The following is a 20,033-nucleotide window of genomic DNA, read 5'->3' on the forward strand; positions in this document are numbered from 1 at the left end:
ACATTCGGGTCCTATACTTGACTACTCAAGTTTCTCTCTCTTTAATCTCATTAAAAACATAAAATGATATTTTAAACACTATTTTTCCATTACTATTTCTTAAATTTGTAAACTTGTACATTTTATGTATTAAAACTCTGATTTATAATAAAAAAATGTATAATGAAAATGTTGGATATTACAGTGTTGTTTACATGTTTTATTACATGATTAATTATTATTAATACAAACATTTATAAAATCCTGAACATGTGTATAGTTACAATTATAGTGACTTGATCACAATAGATTATAATTGTAATTATATGTTCAAAAGCATATTGTCCTGAGATTAAATCAGCACACTAGATTTTTACTAATTGAGTAATCTACGATAAGATCTACTTACACATCTGGTGTGATGTCATATCCAGGACATTGACCAAGATAAGTAAGTAAGTATCTTTATTATCTAATCTAATCATATCACAACATTGATCATATGTCAATTCAATTTTAATTCTAAGTGATTAATATTCTACTAATTGTATTATTCAAGTCTTTTAATATGTTTGTTACAAGCTTACCCTACGGACTAGCTCATACTTACATATTGGAGATTTTGTAATATAATTGAGTAAGGGTATTAATTATGGATATGAAATCTACAGCTTCTATTTAAGAAGTGAAACAATGATTTCCTTATAGTTTAGTTTAAGTGTTAAATAATCGAGTACTCATTTTTGTAATTAAATTTACGGAAATATCATTTATAAGGAACTTTGTGGGGGTTAAAGATAAAATACCAATGAGGGGTAAAATGGTAATTTTTACTCATCTCACTATCTATGATGATTGAATGATGGTTATGGTTATCACAATGGATAACATATTTATATTTGGTGTAAAGTGTTCTATGAATTCAAGAGTGCAATTCTAAGTCTATAGTAGAGTCACAAGAAATTAATAAGGTAGTAAGATTATTTGTTATAAATAAACTCACGATAACTTATTGGAGCTTGAGTTCATGGATCCATGGTCCCCATGTCATCTCTTATCAAAATGAATAATTATAAAAATATCATATTGACTAGGTCAATGAAAATAAATAATGTTAAAATATTTATTGATATTTTGTGAAAAAAGAAATAAAATAAACTTTAAGGTTTTTATTGTAAAGTCTCAAAATGATAGTATTATAGCCAATTGGGATAATTTTGTTATTATTGATAGATTGATATCAATGTTAATAAAATGAATTAAGTAAATATCAAAATTATAATTGGTTAATTTTGACAAGTATTTAATTAATTATAATAATTAAATAATTAAATTAAAATGGGAAACTAAAGCATAGTTTATGTCCCAGCTAATTGCCTATATATACTAGTGTTATAGAATGCATTAGGTCAGATAAATTTGACAATGTAAAAATTCACTCCTAATATTATATACCTAGCTGCCCAAATTCTCTTAGTTTTCTCTCTAGGAATTCTCTCCTCATGTGTTAAGACTTGCCCACACAAACACTAGGTTGTTTTAGAGAAAGACTTAGAAGACTGTGGTCTTGTTTCAAAGTGATTTGGATTCCTTGCAATACCTAACATTCAGCAAGGAAAAAAGGCTAGGGAATCTGAAGGTTGTAGTCATTGTTCAACTACGCATCTCTTAAGTACTCTAATGATTCTGTTATTGTATTTACGTAATTATGTAATATTTACATGCTCGTATAATTTTATACTTTCTACTATATATATTGTGTTTAAATATATATGTATATGGAGCATGCATATAGACTTATATAAATAAGATCCAACAGTTAAATATTTTTTTTGAATAATCATTCGGAAGTTTGAATGAGTTCAATTTTGCTACAGATATGATCTTTTGTTTTTTAAAGTTGTTGATGCCGTTTTTCGTCAACTTAAATAGTAGAGCAATTAAACAATAGAATACTGGTGCAAATGAATAAAGAGGAAAACTAGAGGATTTTTACGTGGTTCAGTAGTTAACTTTGCCTAGTCCACGAGTCTATATTATTAAGACTTGGGAGTTCTCTGGACCTTTTCAGATAATAGTTGCCTAGAGTTTTTCCCAAAAATCAGAAAATCGGTCCCCTACAAATGATGTTTCCATCGCTATTTATAGAGAAGGTTGTAGAATTCATTCCCACATATTTCAAGAAGATATTCTGTAAATCAATTAAAATAATGCTATTTAATGCATTATTTCCTACATACACGGAAACATCCCACGAAGATCGGGAACGAATAACAGATTAAATAATATCCTTTAAATATTGGGATTGTACAACAATAAACATGTTCACACGTAACTGATTATCCCAGATGATTCATCAAATCTTTGAGATCAGTATTTGGCATTGATTTTTCTGAGACCATGAGTCATTCACGAGCTCGCCACCTAGTTTCGCTTATGCTTGGAACAAGTAGATGTAAACGATGTTGTCACATTCAAGCTTATACTTCCCGAGCTCGAACCATCTCGCTTGAAGACAATCAGTGAAAAATATATTCAAGTGTTGTATCATGCCATTGCGAGCTCAGAGAATATTCGAGACTACACATCCTCGAGGTCATTCAAAGAGGTCCGGCGATTGGATCATATGATGACCGCATATGTTTCGAGCTCACACCTGACGAGCCCAGTTTTCGGGGTCATAACTTCTTATCTCGAAATCTGGGTGTAACATTTTGCCCCCTCAAAAGTATCAGTTCGAATCCCATGAGAGGGAGACTTTTGAACTGCCCTTCTTGGAAATTGTACCGTCAACTGCACTCAAACATGGACACGCGTCAAGCAAGTATTGGATGATCAGGGTACTCGAGTATGTTTGCACCATGCCCACGTCTTCTCATCCGCCACCTTTTATCTGCCGTTGCCACGCCTATACCCATTTGTTCGATTAGATACCAAACTCATCGAACGGTCCAGATTAATTCGTCGTTTGACCTTCCTTTGTGGTCTATAAATATGCTTATGCCATCTTCATTCCTTACTTTCACCTTCAGATCTTTCAGAGAGAAGAGAAGAACAAAAAACCAGAACCCAAAACTCGTTCGGCTCTTAAATGTTCTCCAAGCCGATGAAACAAAACACCGCTGGCTTGTTCGACTCCGTGAGATCGTCCTTGCAACCTCTCCTTCGGTCATTGATTTCTCTGTACCCACTAGCTGCATTGTGTAAGTATTTGTTCCTGTTCTCATATGTTCATGTACATTCTGTTTTTCCATGCATGTTTATGTTGTAGTAGCATTTTGGACACCAATTCTAGTACCAGAATGCTTTAGTTAATATCGTGTAGTTTTTAGGCTTATCTGATGTTATGGATTTCCAAACCCAGATTTTTCATAAATGACGCAAATATGGCTTTTATTGGGTTATCTTGATTTCGAATGTCATATCGTGTAGACCAAGAAATGGGGTATAGGATTAGGGTTTATAAATTGCATGCTTCCCAAAAATATCATTTTTTGAGTAACTGCCAACTTTTCCCTGAAAAATCCAGGATTCTCAAAAATAAAATCCATTTTTCCCCCTTTTCGTGGAATACACGCTCCGAGCCTGATCTCGTTCGTTTGATCGAGCTTGTTCCATAGTCTCGAGCATTCGAGCCCAGACCGTCTAGATTTTCATTCTTAATCTCTTGTTCGTCTAGCCTTCACCCTTTTTCTTTCTTGCTAGATGTCCCAGAATTTGGAAAAGCGGTGGGGGTCAATACTTGCAATTCCTTACTCACTGAAAACTTCGAGCCCGGAGTCACCCTTTACTCAGAACCAACGCCTGATCCAGGAGCACGAATTGAAGTGTGAGCAAGAGGATACTCGAGCTCATTTTCGACGCCAGATCGACGAGGTCAAAGAGAAAAGGAGGAAAAAACTTAGGGTCACGATCTATCCAGACCCGGACTCTGAGCCTAGACCAATCCCTTTCGACCCTACTCTTAAGGTGACGGTCACGTTCAAACCGGGCGATCTCAAATTTTCATTGATGCAAGAATCATCAAATCGCCCTTCCACCTCACAGCCAACCGCCATTCCCACCTCGAGGGGAGAATTTTTTGAGGTTGAACATTATTGGAGCTTGGTCTCCTCATTGGGGCAGATAACAAACATCCTAGTTCGCCATGGCCTAGGATTATCAGGCTCGCTAAGGTGTCGAGCTCCGAGCTCCACCGAGCGTAGCTGCCGTGCCCTGGGAGAAGGTAATCCTGAAAATAAGCTAAAGCTCATGGCTTGGAGCCACGAGCATATGAGGGTTGGGGCCTTATTGCCTTTGAAGTCCTTTTTTTTAAGGACTTTCTGGATTTTGTTGGGCTCGCGCCCTTTCAACTCCAGGCCAACTCATACCGGGTCTTGTCAGCCTTGAGGTTGCTTTACCACGAGCTAAAGTGGGAAGGACCTTCACCGTATCTCTTTTGCTTGAAAAGCAACCCCTCCCGAGCTCGGGGAGGAGGTGGATTCTACTACCTCTCGAGCTATCCCAAGGAGAAGAAGATCTTCGAGGACTTGCCGAACCATCCTCCCAACTTCAAGCTAGCGTTCTTTTGGACAGATGGCCTGGCTCCCTCCAGATATTATTCGTTCAGACGAATTCGTAAGTATACGATCCTTTTCCCCTCATGCTCGATTTCTATTTAAGCTCAAACCAATCATAATATACTCAATTCTTCAGCCAACTATCACCACCCTACTCCCACGGACGAGATGAAGGAGCACAAGGAAACATTGCTTCAACTCCCTTATGGTAGACGCTCTCTATCTTATCTTCTTCATGAAGATAAGCTTCGTGCCTGTGGTCTCTTGGAGAAGGATCAATCCACAGACGACAGGGCCTACAAGAAGTACACCAAGTGGGAGTTTGTGCCTCTTCCAACTGGCAGCCTCCCCCTAAGGCGAAGCTCTAAAGCACGATCCCCAGCTCACCGCCCTAGGAGTCCGTGCTCGGGGAATGAGGCCAATGATGAGGCCTCAAGATCGAGTGAAAGAGGTACGATCATCCTTAGCTCGGCTTTATGGTCTCCTTCGCTACTTAAGCATAAACCCGATACCCTGATCTTATGCCCAGATGATAGGGACAATTTTTATGTATGGTCTTGGGTAAACGATAGGGTCCATAGGTTCGATAGCTAGCTAAGGAAGTATGACACCATGTATAGTCTGGTTGAAGTTTGGGATGGAATAGCTGTCCAATACGGGACGAATGACTATAGGGACCTTTCGAGGTTGACTTCCATATATAGGGAAGGAACTCCCCCTGCCTCTTCCAAAGATGGGGGAATTACGTGGTCGCCGAGCATGAGCTCGGGGGAGAGTTCCAGTTAGGTTCCTTGTCACTTGTCCTTAATTCCTTGACTGTCTGCTTTATGCTAACTTTTTGCGTCTTGAAATTATTTTCTAATGTGATTTGATTGTGTAGGCACTATGGACTCCGACCTCAAGAATATGCTCGCCAGCGGTGAGGGGGCCAAGAAGAGTAAGCGCTCGAGAGCCTCGCAAAAGTCTGATCGGCCTGCTAAGGTCCGTAAGAGGACCATGAAGACTCCTCCTCCCCCAGCTCCCATTGTTACGAGCCCGGCCGCAGATCCTACTTCCTAGGTCGATGCTTCCACCACAGGTGCTCCTCCTTTGCCTCCTGCCATTAAGATCCTCTCAACGCTCGACCAACCTCCGAAGAAACCGGCGACCTCCAAGGAGCGCCTGCTGTCGATTTCTACTCATGTTGATGAGTATGTCATCGACAAGGCTTCCGGGGTTCACGGTGCCACTCTCGCCTTGGACGACCTATCTCGGGTAGGCCAAAGCATCAGTAATTTTGAGGCTCCACAGTGGCAGTTTTTGGTCAATGCTCAGGACTACAACGTCCTTTACGACAAAAGTGTCGAGCTCGCATCCGCAGTAACCTCTCTTACTTGATTATTTGCTGGAATTTTTCTTAGAGTATGTTCTAACTTAATTTTTTTGTGTGCTAGTCCCTTACCGCGTTTGCTCAGCTAAATTACAAGCTGAACAATGAGGTCCACTCGAGCATGTCCTATGCACAGGAGGCGAAGGATCTCCAGCTCAAGCTCACAGACGAGTACAAAGCCGCAAAGTCAAAACTGGAGGCCGAGGTCAAAGAGATGAGCTCCAGGATTGAAGAGCTTGAAAAACTGAATGCCAAGCTCAAGGAGGTGAAAAATAAGCTCATGACACAAGCCTGGTATTCCCCTAAAATTTGGTTGACCACCAACTGGGAGTCACTGCAGCAATGTATCGCCTTAGCCTTAAGTTCCTTGGCTATTCGAAGTCCTGCCAGTAGAGCTTTGTATTCAGCCTCGTTGTTAGATGCTTCGAAGTCAAATCTTAAAGCAGAGTGAAATCGACTCCCAGTTGGGGTGATCAGTATGATTCCTGCCCCCGACCCATTTTCGTTGGAAGATCCATCGACATAAAGTTTCCACAGCTCGCGGGCTGGGGTTATAACTTCGTCATCAGTCATTCCAGTGCATTCCACTATGAAGTCTGCTAAGGCCTGTCCTCTTATGGTTGTCCTTGGATGATAAGTGATCTTGAATTGCCTGAGCTCAACAGCCCATTTTAGTAATCGGCCTGAGGCTTCTGGCTTGGACAAGACTTGTCATAGTGGTTGGTCGGTTAGCACATGGATGGGGTGCTCTTGGAAGTAAGGTTGGAGCTTTCGAGATGAGTGAATTAGGCCGAGAGCCAACTTCTCCATTAAGGGGTATCTTGATTCTGCCCCCAGCAACCTTTTGCTGACATAGTATACTGGCTTTTGCACCTTATGTTCTTCTCGGACGAGCACGACACTAATGGAGTGCTCGGTTGTAGCGAGATATAGGTACAAAATTTCTCTTGTGATAGGTTTCAACAAGATAGGAGGCTCCACGAGGTGCTTCTTGAGCTCCTGAAATGCTAACTCGCATTCCTCTGTCCACTCGAATTTTTTTCCCCCTCTCAAAAGGTTGAAAAATGGAAGACAGCGGTCTGTAGATTTCGAGATAAACCTACTCAATGCCGCCATCCATCCAGTCAAACTCTGGACATCTTTATATTTTCGAGGTGAGGGCATGTCAATTAATGTCTGGATCTTGTCAGGATTAACCTCTATTCCCCGCGCGTTCACAATGAAGCCCAGGAACTTCCTTGACGATACTCCAAAGGAGCATTTATGGGGGTTGAGCTTCATGTTGTACTTTCGTAGCACGGCGAAGCATTCTTCGAGGTCGTACACATGGTTATTGTTATGTTTAGATTTGACCAATATATCATCAACATACACTTCCATGTTATTACCTATTTGCTCGAAAAAACATCATATTTACGAGCCTTTGGTAGGTGGCTCCAACATTCTTGAGCCCGAAAGGCATGACATTGTAACAGTACAACCCTTTATCTGTCACAAAACTCGTATGCTCTTGGTCTGGAGCATGCATGGAAATATGGTTATATCCAGAATAAGCGTCCATGAATGACATAAGTCCGTGCACGGCTGTGGCATCTACGAGCTAGTCAATCTGAGGTAAAGGAAAGCAATCCTTAGGACACGCCTTGTTGAGATCGGAATAGTCGATGTAAGTTTTCCATGCTCTGTAGGTTTCAGAACCAAGACCGGGTTTGCGATCTAATTAGGGTAGAAGGCGTCTCGTATAAATCGGTTCGCCTTTAATCTGTCAACTTCTTCCTTCAAGGATTTTTTCCTATCATCGTCCAAGAGTCTTCATTTTTGCTGCTTTGGGGGGAAGCTCTTGTTAATTTTTAGTGCATGGCTCATTATATTCGGACTTATCCCTACCATGCCCGAATGTGACCATGCCAAAACATCCTGGTTCTTCCTTAAAAAGCCAATTAATTGCTATTTTGTTTCTTCTGAAAGGGTTTTCCCCACCTTCACAGTTTTCGAGGGATCAACCTCTTCGAGCTCTTCTAGAGGCTCGAGGTCAGCTCTTTCTTCTATTCTTGGATCGATCTCTTCGTTTATCTCGAAGACTGTCCCATCCTTACCCTGAATTACTACAAGTGTTTGTGCTCTTGTCTGCTTATTCCCTCTCATGGAAATGTTGTAGCATTCCCTTCCCGTGAGCTGGTCTCCCTTCAGTGTCCCGATGCCACTAGAAGTCGGAAACTTGATGGTCAAGTGCCTAATAAACGAAACTGCCCCCAGCCCCACTAGGGCGGGTCTCCTGAGCAGCACGTTATAGGTCGATGGAAGATCCACCACTACGAATTCCATCATCTTGGTTGTCGAGACTGGGAAGTCTCCCAAGGTTACGGGGAGTTCGATGGATCCCATACAGGCAATCACTTCACCTAAAAAGTCATACAACGTTGTTGCACAGGCCTTTAGGCCGCGAAGCGCGAGTCCCATTTTTTCTAAAGTGGCCTTGTAGAGGATATTTACTGAGCTCCCGTTATCAACCAGGACTCGGTGTACCCTCTTGTTCGCGAGCTGAAGGATTATGACCAACGGGTCATTATGAGGGAACTGTACATGGGATGCGTCATCTTCAGTAAAAGTTATGGGTTGAGATTCAACCCTTTGTTGTTTTGGAGCTCTAGGTTCGGGTTCGTAAGGAGACCCGTCACCAGTTTTCAGCTCATTCACATATCTTTTCTGGGCATTCCTGCCCAATCTTGCAATATGCGGTCCCCCCGAGATGGTTATAACATCTTCTCCATCAATCGGAGGGGTTCGTTCCTCCTCCCTTGCTCGGGAGTTACTATTCTGGGCAGGTGGTGCTGCTGCTACCCTTTGGCTGGTGGAAACCTGATTGGGGTTTTGATTTCTCACATATTGCCTGAAATATCCTCTCGAGATCAAACCTTCGATCTCTTCTTTTAATTGCCTGCATTCATCGGTTGTATGTTCGATATCTCTATGAAATCTGCAGTACTTGTTGAAGTCTCTTTTCGCCTTTTGGTATCTCATGGGGTCAGGTCGTCTAAAAGGGACCTGGTTTTCATTAGCCAGGTAGATATTCTCCCGAGATTCATTGAGCTCGATATACACCTTATATACGGAGAAATACCTCTCCCCTTTCTTCTTCTTCTTTCCCCCTTCCATCTCGGGATTATTCCCTTCATTTTTCTTTCTTTTAGAAGGGTTGTCCCCAGAAGGCTTTGAGGTCGTAGGATCCACCAAGGTCAAGGCAAAGTCTGTGTTTGTTGTTGTAGTTATGGGCTGAGAGGTCATATTCAACGCTGACCTCGCCTCTTCTACATTAACAAACCTCTAAGCTCATCAATTGAACTCGGTTAAAGACCTTATGAGCTTCCTTTGCATATCCTCCCAGAGAGGACTTCCAGGCATTACTCTAGCTCGGACAGCCATTAAATGGCTGCTGTCATCGACATCACGAGCTCGAGCGACTTCCAAATTGAATCTTGTGAGATAGCTTTCTAGTGTTTCGTTTGGCTGTTGCCGGACATTGGTCAAGGCACATGCCTCGGGCCTAATACCGACCATGGTCTTGATTGTTTCTTGAAATCTCTTGATAATTGATCCCAAGAAGCGATCGAATGTCTCTTATATTTTTCAAACCAGTTCTTCGCTGGTCCCATGAGAGAGGCTGAGAACAGCATGCACCTAAGCTTGTAGCCCACATTACTAGCTCGCATAATCGTGTTGAATGTACTCAGATGACTGTATGGGTCCGAATTTCCATCAAATGGTGGGACATGGGGAATTCTGAATCCTTGAGGAAATGGGGTGCTAGAGATGTGCGGGGCAAAAGGCTCGAGCTCTTCGTCCCTTTCCCGACTTCGTTCGTTTTGTAAGAGCCTAAATGCTTTTTCAAACTGCTCGATCCTTTCTTGGACTAGATCTACGGGGGGTCTAACTTGAATCAGCGGGGACTGGTTATCGTTGATTACAATTCCAGTTCCCCGCCTCGGCGTGGGGTGCTTGCGCCCGTTGAGATGGTCTATCAGGTCCGAATTTGGGGGATTTTCATGCCCTCGATTATGGTTCAAATGCTCCCGTAATTCTGGGTGATTGCCTCAGTTTCCAGTGTTTCTACGTTCCTGGTCATATATTCTAACCGATCTAGTGTCACCTGAGCCTTCACTGATATGGCTCGTGGCATGGTTGTTTCGAGATGGGTTTCTTGCTGGTTGCCTCGTCTCAATAGTGTAAGACCGAGACATTTGGCTTCTCATGGGTTGAGGACCCCTATGCTCCCTAGTAGTTTCCCCATTTCTACGCCTTCTGTAACACCCCAATTTGCTAATGAGGTTTAGGACCTTGATTAGCGCACCTGGAGGGCAATAAGTGAATAAACATGTTAATATATGAATTTAAATGAATATGTGATTATAATGCATGTTTAGGTGGAATAAATATGCATGTGGGCCCCGTTCGTATGTTAGGGGTAAAATGGTAATTTTAGCCCGTTGAGGGCATAAATGTGATAATTGTGTTATATGGTTTGTACCACGTGTGAGTGGTGATATTGTGGTGATGCACGTGCCGAGACGGTCCTAGGGAGTGATAACTCTATAAAATAGAGTTATTTTACCACTTTTTATGTGCTAATTGTTGCTTAATTCTTGAGTTTTTAATTGATTTATTAAGTTTTTAAGTAATTTTGAATTTAGTAGTCCTATCATGATTTTATATAATTTTGTGTGTTTATATAAGTATTTTGTTGTAAAATGTTGTAGTTAATTATTTGAATTAATATTATTAAGTTAGTGGTAAAAAAATGTTGTATTATTGAACTTAAATGTAAAATATAAATTAAGTTATAATTAATATTTTCAAAGAATTAAATTGATTTATTTTATAGTTGAAAATATTGTATTATGATTTATTTTATATTTATTTTGTAGGGAATGTATGATTTTCAAAAGAAAGAAAAATAAAGAGGAAAGTGGCATTTTCAAATGAAAGAAAGGAACAAAATGGTATTATTAAAATAATAAAGAAGCTCCATGGCCCAAGCCCGCATCTCCAAGCTTCCTCCACGTGCCTCACCAATTTTCCTTCAGCAACATCACACCAAGCTTCAGCGCCACCTGTCCAGCCTCCAACATTCCAACCTTGCACCAACGTGGCAGCATCACCAGCTCTCCTGTTCAGCATATAGCATCACCACCCAGCCGTTTGTCTCCACAAAGCAGCCCCATTGGGCCTCACCAGAACCGAAGCTTCAGCAGCTTCAATTCCCGCCAGCCACTCGGGCCTCTTCAACCAGCAAGTCCCCAATCTCCCTAGCCCAATTTGCACCCCATGCCAGCCTTGACCAAGCTGCCAATAGCCACCAAAAGGCCAAAAAACCACATTTTTATTCCCAATATTTTTCACTCAAATATCAATTCACTCTTCCCTATTTTTCTTACCTAAATAAACATTCCTAATTCATTTTTTTACCCTAGCTTTTCACTAATATTTTACCCAACCAAACATTTCATCTTTCCAATACTCTTACACTTACTCTATTTATCCTACCACTTCCCAACACAATTAAATTAATCAATTTATTTATTTTAATTTGATTAATTTAATCTCCACATTTTGCCTATAAATAGAGCCTTGTAAGACCATTTGAGGAGCTCTTCTTCTTCATCTTTTCAACATCTTCTACACATATTTTTCTCTCTTCTTTTCACTATTTTCTCTCTACCATTTTCATCTTTTGAAGAGCATGTCAAGTATGTTATTTTGTAATTTTTATGTCAATCTAGTTATGAGCTTCTAATCTTTTTCAAAGGTTATTAAGATGATGATGAAGCAAAATGTAACTAGATAGTATTTTTTGTTGTATGTTGATTTCCCATTTGTACAACATTGTTTATGGATTTTTCTATCAAAGATATGCACTTTTCATCTATTATTGATTGTTAAAGCATATTACACTTAGTTCTTCATTATGCAAAAATATGATATTCTTTGATTAAATGTTTTTCATTAAATTGTTCACATCTAATTCTTAGAGCATAAGTATCATATTTTGCCTAAACATAATCTCTTTGATTTTTTGTAGTTTCATTAGGTTGTAACACAACTAATGCTTAGAAATTATATCTTTTATAAGTGAAGAAAAATCCTACATTTTTTTTAAAGTAACTTGTGCTTGAATAGAAAATGTATTTTGAAAAAAGTATAGTGTGATTTATTTCAACTATATCTAAACTTGGGAATCAATATACTTATAAATACTATTGAATTTGCATTTTGTGGATTCTAATATCTTAATAATCTTATTTTACATATCTCATTTGAAAACCATTTTTCTATTTAATCTTAAATCTTTTTATTACTTGTCTTTTATTTTTCTAAAACAAAATCTCATCAAATATTTGGAACTAGGTTAGAATATTCTTACTTTGTTTGAAATAGTTTTTTTTTATGTTAGTCAACTCCCATGGGTTCGACCTCGTACTTACATGAACATTATATTCCGAAACGATTCGTGCACTTGCGAGTTTAAATATTAAAACACCCTCTTTTGGATACAACAAGGAGCTAATTAGTTTACAAGTCACAACGGGATTAGATACCCGGCTCGGGAGGAGCCTAGGGGTATTTTGGGGATTTTATACTTTGAATTTGTGAGCTAATGGTTAATGGTGATTGAGTAACTTGAGTGAAATGGTAGATTTGTAAGGAATGTGGAATGTCTAGGATGTCCTTGAGGTTTAGTTAGAAGGGGAATTAGATGGAAGGGCAAAATGGTCTTTTGGCAGGGATTTAGATAACTTCAGCTAAGGGAAAGATCATTCACGTTTTTCTCACTTAGGCAACTCAGTTTTTGCTGAAAGTGAAGGAGAATTAAGGGCAAAAAGGGAGAAAGGAAGGGAGTTGGGAGTTTTGAGACTTAGGAGAGGAATCAAGGTGGTTTGAGGCAATTAAAGCCAAACAGAAGTCAAGATTGGTCAGAGGTAAGTTTCATCTCTGAAATTTCTGTGTTTTTGTAAGTTCTTATAGAATTTAGGCTGGAAATTGAAAGATGGTTTGTGGTTGGTTTGTTTGGGAATTCAGTTTGTGAAACTAGAGGGCTTAGCTTGAAGCTGGAATCAAGGAAGCTTAAGGTTGAATTCTCCACTTGAGGTAAGGATTCTATGCAATTTTGAGGTTTATTTCTGTTGTGGTTTAAGGAATTTGAAGCATGGTTTAGGTTTTTTAAGCTTTGGTTTAAGTTTCTGGTTTACTTGTTTAAACTTCTGAGATTTGAAACCAAAGTATGATTTATGGGGGTGATTATGTGTTTATGCTTGTGGTTGGTGTTTATAGGTTGTTAGATGGTTTACTTGAGGTTTTGGATTGATTTTGAGGTTTAGGTATGCATTGGGGTTGAATTGGGAGTGTTTTGGCTCGGGGAAAATGCAGGGGAAAACCTAGATTTTTGGGTTCGCGAAGGGGCACCACGGCCTTGTTCTTGTGCGCCGCGACGCTAGGCTGCAGCAGAGGGCGGATCATTCTGGGCGCCGCGATCCTCATTGGTGGGCGCCGCGGCGCTAGGCCATTTCTGGGCAGGGGGATTTTGCAATTTTGGGCATTTTCCCCAGGGGCTCGGGGGATGTTTCCGTTGTATTATTTTGGGAGATTGGAGGTCCCGAGAGTATGGGATAGGTCCCGGGAAGTGGTTTTGGATTGGTTAGTATTAAATGGTGTTTTATATGTGTTGTGACTAGGTTTTCAGAGAGGCTCGGGATAGAGGACCATGCTCGTAACTTTGGTGCATTGTGAAGCTCGGGATACAGGTAAGAAAACTGTAGTACCCGTAAAGCAGGGCATGGGCCCATAGTATTGTTGCAGGGCACAGCCCTAGATTGTATTACATGTTAGGGTATAGCTTTGATTGAATTATTGTATGCTTGAATGTTTTTTAAGTTATACTATATGTGATTATAGTAGAGGGAACGGCAAGGAGCCGAGAATGGCAAAGGGCCGAGAACGGCGAAGGCCGGGAACGGCAGTGGGGCCCAGAGTAACACTTGGCACGCAGAGTGCATATCACTAGGGTGAGACCCTAATGGATACATGGGATATCCTTACGGTGCAGACCGAGATCCCAGGCTTTGGTAATGCTTCTGGGACGGCATGGCCGTATATATGTTTAGTCTAATGGACTATCTGTTTATCTGTGGATTATCTGATATTTATGGTTGTATTATATGCATATGTTATGTACTGTGTGAGTTTTTTTGCTGGGCTTCGGCTCACGGGTGCTCTGTGTTGCAGGTAAGGGCAAGGAAAAAGTCAACCAGCCATGAGTACGGAGAGCGTGGGCGGCGCGTACATGTTTGGCCTGCCCGACTGCTTTGGTTGGGGGCATTTTGAGAGAATGGCTATAATAAATTGTGTTTTTGATAGTTAGTCATCTGTAAACCTATTTTGGGTTGTAAATAGTTTATAAACCTTATTTTGGGATCCCAAATGTTAGACTCTTGGAATTTTCAACGAAATAGAGTACTTTTAAAGATTACAGCCTTGACTTTTTGTTTAATCACACTTTTATTCCAAAAACCTCGTTTAGCGAATTAATTGCACATTTTAAACTCACTTAGTAACGGCTCTAAGGTAGTAGGGCGTTACACCTTTGCCCAGCTCGCCGTTCCTTTTCACCATGGGTCGGTTGTGCATTCCTCCGAATAGGCGAGGGATGCCTTATTGGCGATGGCGGGTGCCTTATCGGCGATGGTGGCTGCCATCCGTACGGGGCCTAGAAGGCCCTGAGTTTGCTCGATTAGGTTTTGCCACGTTATGCGCGATATCAGGATTTCAGGTCCGAGCCTCCGATGGGGCTCGGTTATTCCCTACTTCGGCTGGTGCCTCCGCAGTTGGGTTGAAGGACCTTTTGCCGGGTTACTTCTCCGGGTTCTCGGCAGAGCAGGTTGTTCTGCTAGTAGCAGAGGTTGCTCCGCTCTTCGGTTGGCAGCATTTTTGCGTGGCCGTCCTCGAGGCCTACGTGGTGAAACGTGAATGTCCCACGGAGGCGGAGCCTGGGCATCTGGCGGAGGTGGAGCCCGAGCTGCCTGTGCTTCAACAGTTAGTCTGGCTAGCTCTTCGTTGCGTTTCTTAGCCTCTGCCAACTGCTTTCGCAGTTGACGATTTTTGAGCTCCACTATCAAGACATATCGTTCAAGATTGTAGTACATGTCCTCGTCTTCCCTGGGGGCTGGTGGTCCCCGAGAGTCGGATGAACCACTCCTCTCATCAGGATCTGAATTCACCATAGGCTAATTTCCAGGGCGTCGGGGGTACTCAGCTTCATCTAAAATTTCCTCCTCAGGAACATTGGGATCATTTGCTACCATTGTTGATTCGGGAGGCTCTCTGACTGAACAGACTCACACACGTACTGTTTAATGGCTCTCAATGAAAGCACCAAACTATTGACGTCGTTTTTCGTCAACTTAAATAGTAGAGCAATTAAACAATATAATATTGGTGCAAATTAATAAAGAGGAAAACTAGATGATTTTTACGTGGTTCAGCAGTTAACTCTGCCTAGTCCACGAGTCTATATTATTAGGACTTGGGAGTTCTCTTGAACTTTTCAGAGAAGAGTTTCCCAGAGTTTTTCCCAGAAATCAGAAAATCGGTCCCATACAAATGGTGTTTCCTTCGCTATTTATAGAGAAGGTTGTAGAATACATTCCCACATATTTCAGAAAGATATTCTGTAAATCAATTAAAATAATGTTATTTAATGCATTATTTCCTACATACACGGAAACGTCCTACGAAGATCAAGAACGGATAACAGATTAAATGATATCCCTTAAATATTGGGATTGTACAACAATAAACATGTTCACATGTAACTGATTATCCCAGATGATTCATCAAATCTTCGAGATCAGTATTTGGCATTGAGTTTGTCGAGACCATGAGTCATTCACGACGCTGCCCAGCTTCGCTTATGCTCGGAACAAGTAGATGTAGACGATGCTGTCACATTCGAGCTTATACTTCCCGAGCTCGAACCATCTCACTTGAAGGCAATCAATGAAAAATATATTCAAGTGTTGTATCATGCCATTGCGAGCTCAGAGAATATTCGAGACTAAACATCCTCGAGGTCGTTCAAAGAGGTCCGACGGTTGGATCATATGATGACTGCATATGTTTCGAGCTCACACCTAACGAGCCCAGATTTCGGGGGTCATATAACTTCTTATCTCGAAATCTTAGTATAACAAAAGTCGATTTGGGTTTTTGTTCTTAACTCAAGAACACATTTTTTTTAGTTTTGTTTCAGTTGGATGAAGATGATAAACTTACAACTTTAAATCTATGAGTTTTTTAGTTTATGTCTATGAATTGATGAATATTGATTTGATTAAAATAAGAACATAAAAGAATAGATGAATGCTGATTTGAATCTGTAAATTCTAAAATTGGTTGATAATTACTAAAAACAGAATTTCAGAATCAAAATATCAAATTACATCAAATTTTTTTTAAGGTTTATAGTTTTTTGGACCCTATGTTTTGTCCCATCACCTGTTTGGACCCTGTGTTTTGATAAATTACTTTTTACACCATATGTTTTGTAAAATGCTTAAAATAGAACCTTAAATCTGATTTTGGTCAATGTTTTTTCAACTAAAATCACAAATAATTTACCAAACAAACAATTCAGAACAAAAATAAAATCATTCTGCTTAAAAACTGTGTTGTTATATTCAATTTTTTCTTCATCAAAATTGAGTTTAGGGTTCTATTTTAACCATTTTACAAAACATAGGGTCCAAAAAGTAATTTGTCAAAACACAGAATTCAAACAGGTAATGAGACAAAAATCAGGGTTCAAAAAGGTATAAACTTTTTTTTTTATTATGGGATAAAAATATGTTAGAAAGATAAATATAATTATGTTTTTCTTTTTAAATTTAAGTTTATAAATAATTTTGTAACTAGTTAAAATAATATAATTATGTTTTTCTATTTAAATTTAAGTTTATAAATCATTTAGTAACTATTTTAAATAATTTTCAATTAAGTTTTATGATAATTATAGAATTAGAATTAATTTAAATTAATTTTTAAAATAATTAAAGTAAAATTTAATTCATTTTCAAAACAATTAATAATTTTAATTATTTTTAAATATTTATGGAATTTTAAATTATTTTTTAATTTTAAATCATTTTTATTAATTTTCAAATGATTTTTTTAAAATATATAATATTTAAATAATTAAAATAATATAGATCAATTAAATGTTGCCACATATGCACCAATATCAAACGTTAGATTGGGTACCAATAGTTGCAACATTCTAAGGACAAAATCTATTATTGCCACAAAAAAAATAAAATTTTGATATTAAAGTGTGATAATTGAAAAAAATTGAGCATTTTCGCCGCCAACATCTCTAAAATAATTATATTTAGGTTTAAGTAAGAAAATAATGGCAAAACAATAATTTAGTAATAAAATATGCGATTTTAGTGAAAAGTAATGACAGTTTTGTAAATAAATCATGTTAAATTTATTTTTTATTTGACTTTTAACTTTACACATATCAAATAATAAAGTGACGTAAGAGGCTGTAAATGAGGATTGTACACAGCACTCCACTTAAATAAACTTTTTAAGTTATTCTAAAAATAATTTATTATAAGTTTAATATATAATATATGTTCTAATTTATAAAAAAAATTATATATTGTTTGAGGGAAATTTCATATTATATGCATAATAACTTAGTAAATTTTTTTAATATGTAAACATAAGTTACTATCTCAAATATATGATAATTTCAAAATTTTAGACAAAAATACCCCTAACATTTAAACACTCATTTTATCTCTCAATCCAAAATTTCTCTCTCTAACATCTCTCATTTTCTCACTCTCTCTAACATTCTAATCTTGTAGATCTCGAAAAAATACTAAAATTAAAAAAAAAATCATCTAAAATCGACATTTGAGTGTACCTCCATATAATTTTATGGCTACGGTAAAGATAGATGGAAATATCATTTAGGCTAAAGTATACCATAAGCACACAATCAAACAAACCATTCTTGTATCAAGTTGCAAACCCCAAAAACAAACCCAAATTTCCCAAATTTTCTTACTTTGAGAGAAAATTCATAAACTGAATTTTTTTTTCTCATTTCATTTTTTTCTAATAATACTACACTCCCCCAAACTTATTTCTTTGTATTTTCAATTTTAGTGTAATTCATTTTCAATATTTTTTTTCTTTCTTTCTCTCTCAAAATTTCTTCTATTATTTACACAAATTTCTAAATACAAACCCAATTACAAACAATTCCTCAATCACTTTTTATATGCTTATGGTTTACATCAAAATGAAAGGTAAATAACAACATTTCAATTTGGCTTAAAATAAGTGGCAAACAACAAAAAGATTTATATTAAGCTCAAAATTTGGGTAACTAGAGATTTAATATATTAAGGTTGGCTTGAAATGTTCAATCGTTCCAAATAATTTCCTAAATCATCTTCCGAAGCATGTATCATTCCAATTTCAGCTCAATCAACAAACTATGCAAGTTTTAGAATATTCTCAAATTTTGATCCACAAACCCACTTAACAAGCATATATTAAAGGATTGTAAGAAATTTATTAATTAAGACTTTCATGACAATTAAAAACTCAAATCAAAACTAATCACTAAATTAATTTCACCAAGCACACGGATTCACATAATTTGTCCAAAAAAAAAAAATTACTCACATCACATGGTTTATAAGTATCATCGACTTCAAAACAACTTGATTCATAATTAAAACAACTAAAAATAAAATAAAAACAAAACCAAGTAATCCCTCCCCCAAACTTAAATAACACATTGCCCCTAATGTGTTACAAAAGGAATAAGGAAATAGGACATACTAAATCATGCAACACATCAGTATGATGGTTCCTTTTTTTTTTTTTTTTTCTTTTTCTCTCTTTCTGGTAATTGCGCCGTGGCTTTATACTATGGCACCGCGACGCCTATGTCTCTCTGAAAATCCCTGGGCCTCTAACTTATCAAGGGCCGCGACTCTAATAGGGAAGTGTCGTGATGCAGAATTGGTACTTGCGTATTTTTTTTATGTTTTTCAAGTTTTCACGATTTTCACGGTTCATATTTACAATCGTAAGTCTAAAAGTCCAAAATTCTAAAAAAAAAAAAACTAAACCAGCATAAAAATTTAACACTAAACATAAAAATAATTGTCCAATTAAAAGAAAAGAACAAAAATGCTAAAAAGAATTTGGGATGCCTCCCAAATAGTGCTGTCGTTAACGTCATTTAGTCGGACACTTGTTTTCTCTTCACATTTCAACTTGGATCAAGTCCACCCCTCATATCCTATTTGAGTCTCCAAACTCCTGATAGATGCCCTGGTTTCGGTCATGAACTGGTTTAGTACATCGGAGTGAGCTTCAGGTTGTTTCATATGTGTTGGCTGATGTGGTTGTAGTTGTGGAGGTGGGAATTGTTGCTGACTTTGAGGGAAAGACTATTGTGCAACTTGATTATTTGTCCATGAGAAGTTAGGGTGATTCCCCCACCCTTGGTTATATGACATCGAAAATGGGTTGTTGGTTGGTCTTTGAAAATTTCCTATAGCTTGGACTTGTTCCATAGGGATATTATTCATATCCATGGCAGGACACTTATTTAATGGATGAGCACTCCCACATGCCCCACATAAACTCTGTACTTGCATGGTTTGGGTTGATAGGCTGCTCTGTTGTAACTGTATCGTTAAAGCTGCCACTTGCGTTGTAAGCATGGAAATAACATCCAATTCAATCATACCAGCCACCTTTTTTATTTGTCTCATTTCGGTTGGCCACTGGTATTTATTCATTGCCATCTCCTCTAGCAATTCATACGTTGCATTAGCACTTTTGCTCATGAACTCACCTCTTGTTGCAACATCGATTATGGTATGAGTAGTACCATTCAACCCATTATAAAAGTTATGGACTAGCATCCACTTCTCTATACCATGATGTGGGCACTTCCTTAACAGCTCTTTAAATCTCTCCCATGCATCATCCAATGATTCCCCTTCTGTCTGGTAGAAATTATTAATTTCCCCTCTCAACAT

General features: G+C 38.4%; 1 non-coding gene across 1 annotated transcript; it reads left to right on the forward strand.

Moving 5' to 3' along the window:
• The first annotated feature begins 19,926 nt into the window (after window positions 1–19,926).
• LOC133802953 (small nucleolar RNA R71) lies at window positions 19,927–20,033 on the forward strand. Its single transcript, XR_009877695.1, has one exon. It is a non-coding gene; the product is annotated as a small nucleolar RNA R71 (small nucleolar RNA).

The sequence above is a fragment of the Humulus lupulus genome, chromosome 9, assembly GCF_963169125.1.
Source record: "Humulus lupulus chromosome 9, drHumLupu1.1, whole genome shotgun sequence".
Classification (NCBI taxonomy): Eukaryota; Viridiplantae; Streptophyta; class Magnoliopsida; order Rosales; family Cannabaceae; genus Humulus; species Humulus lupulus.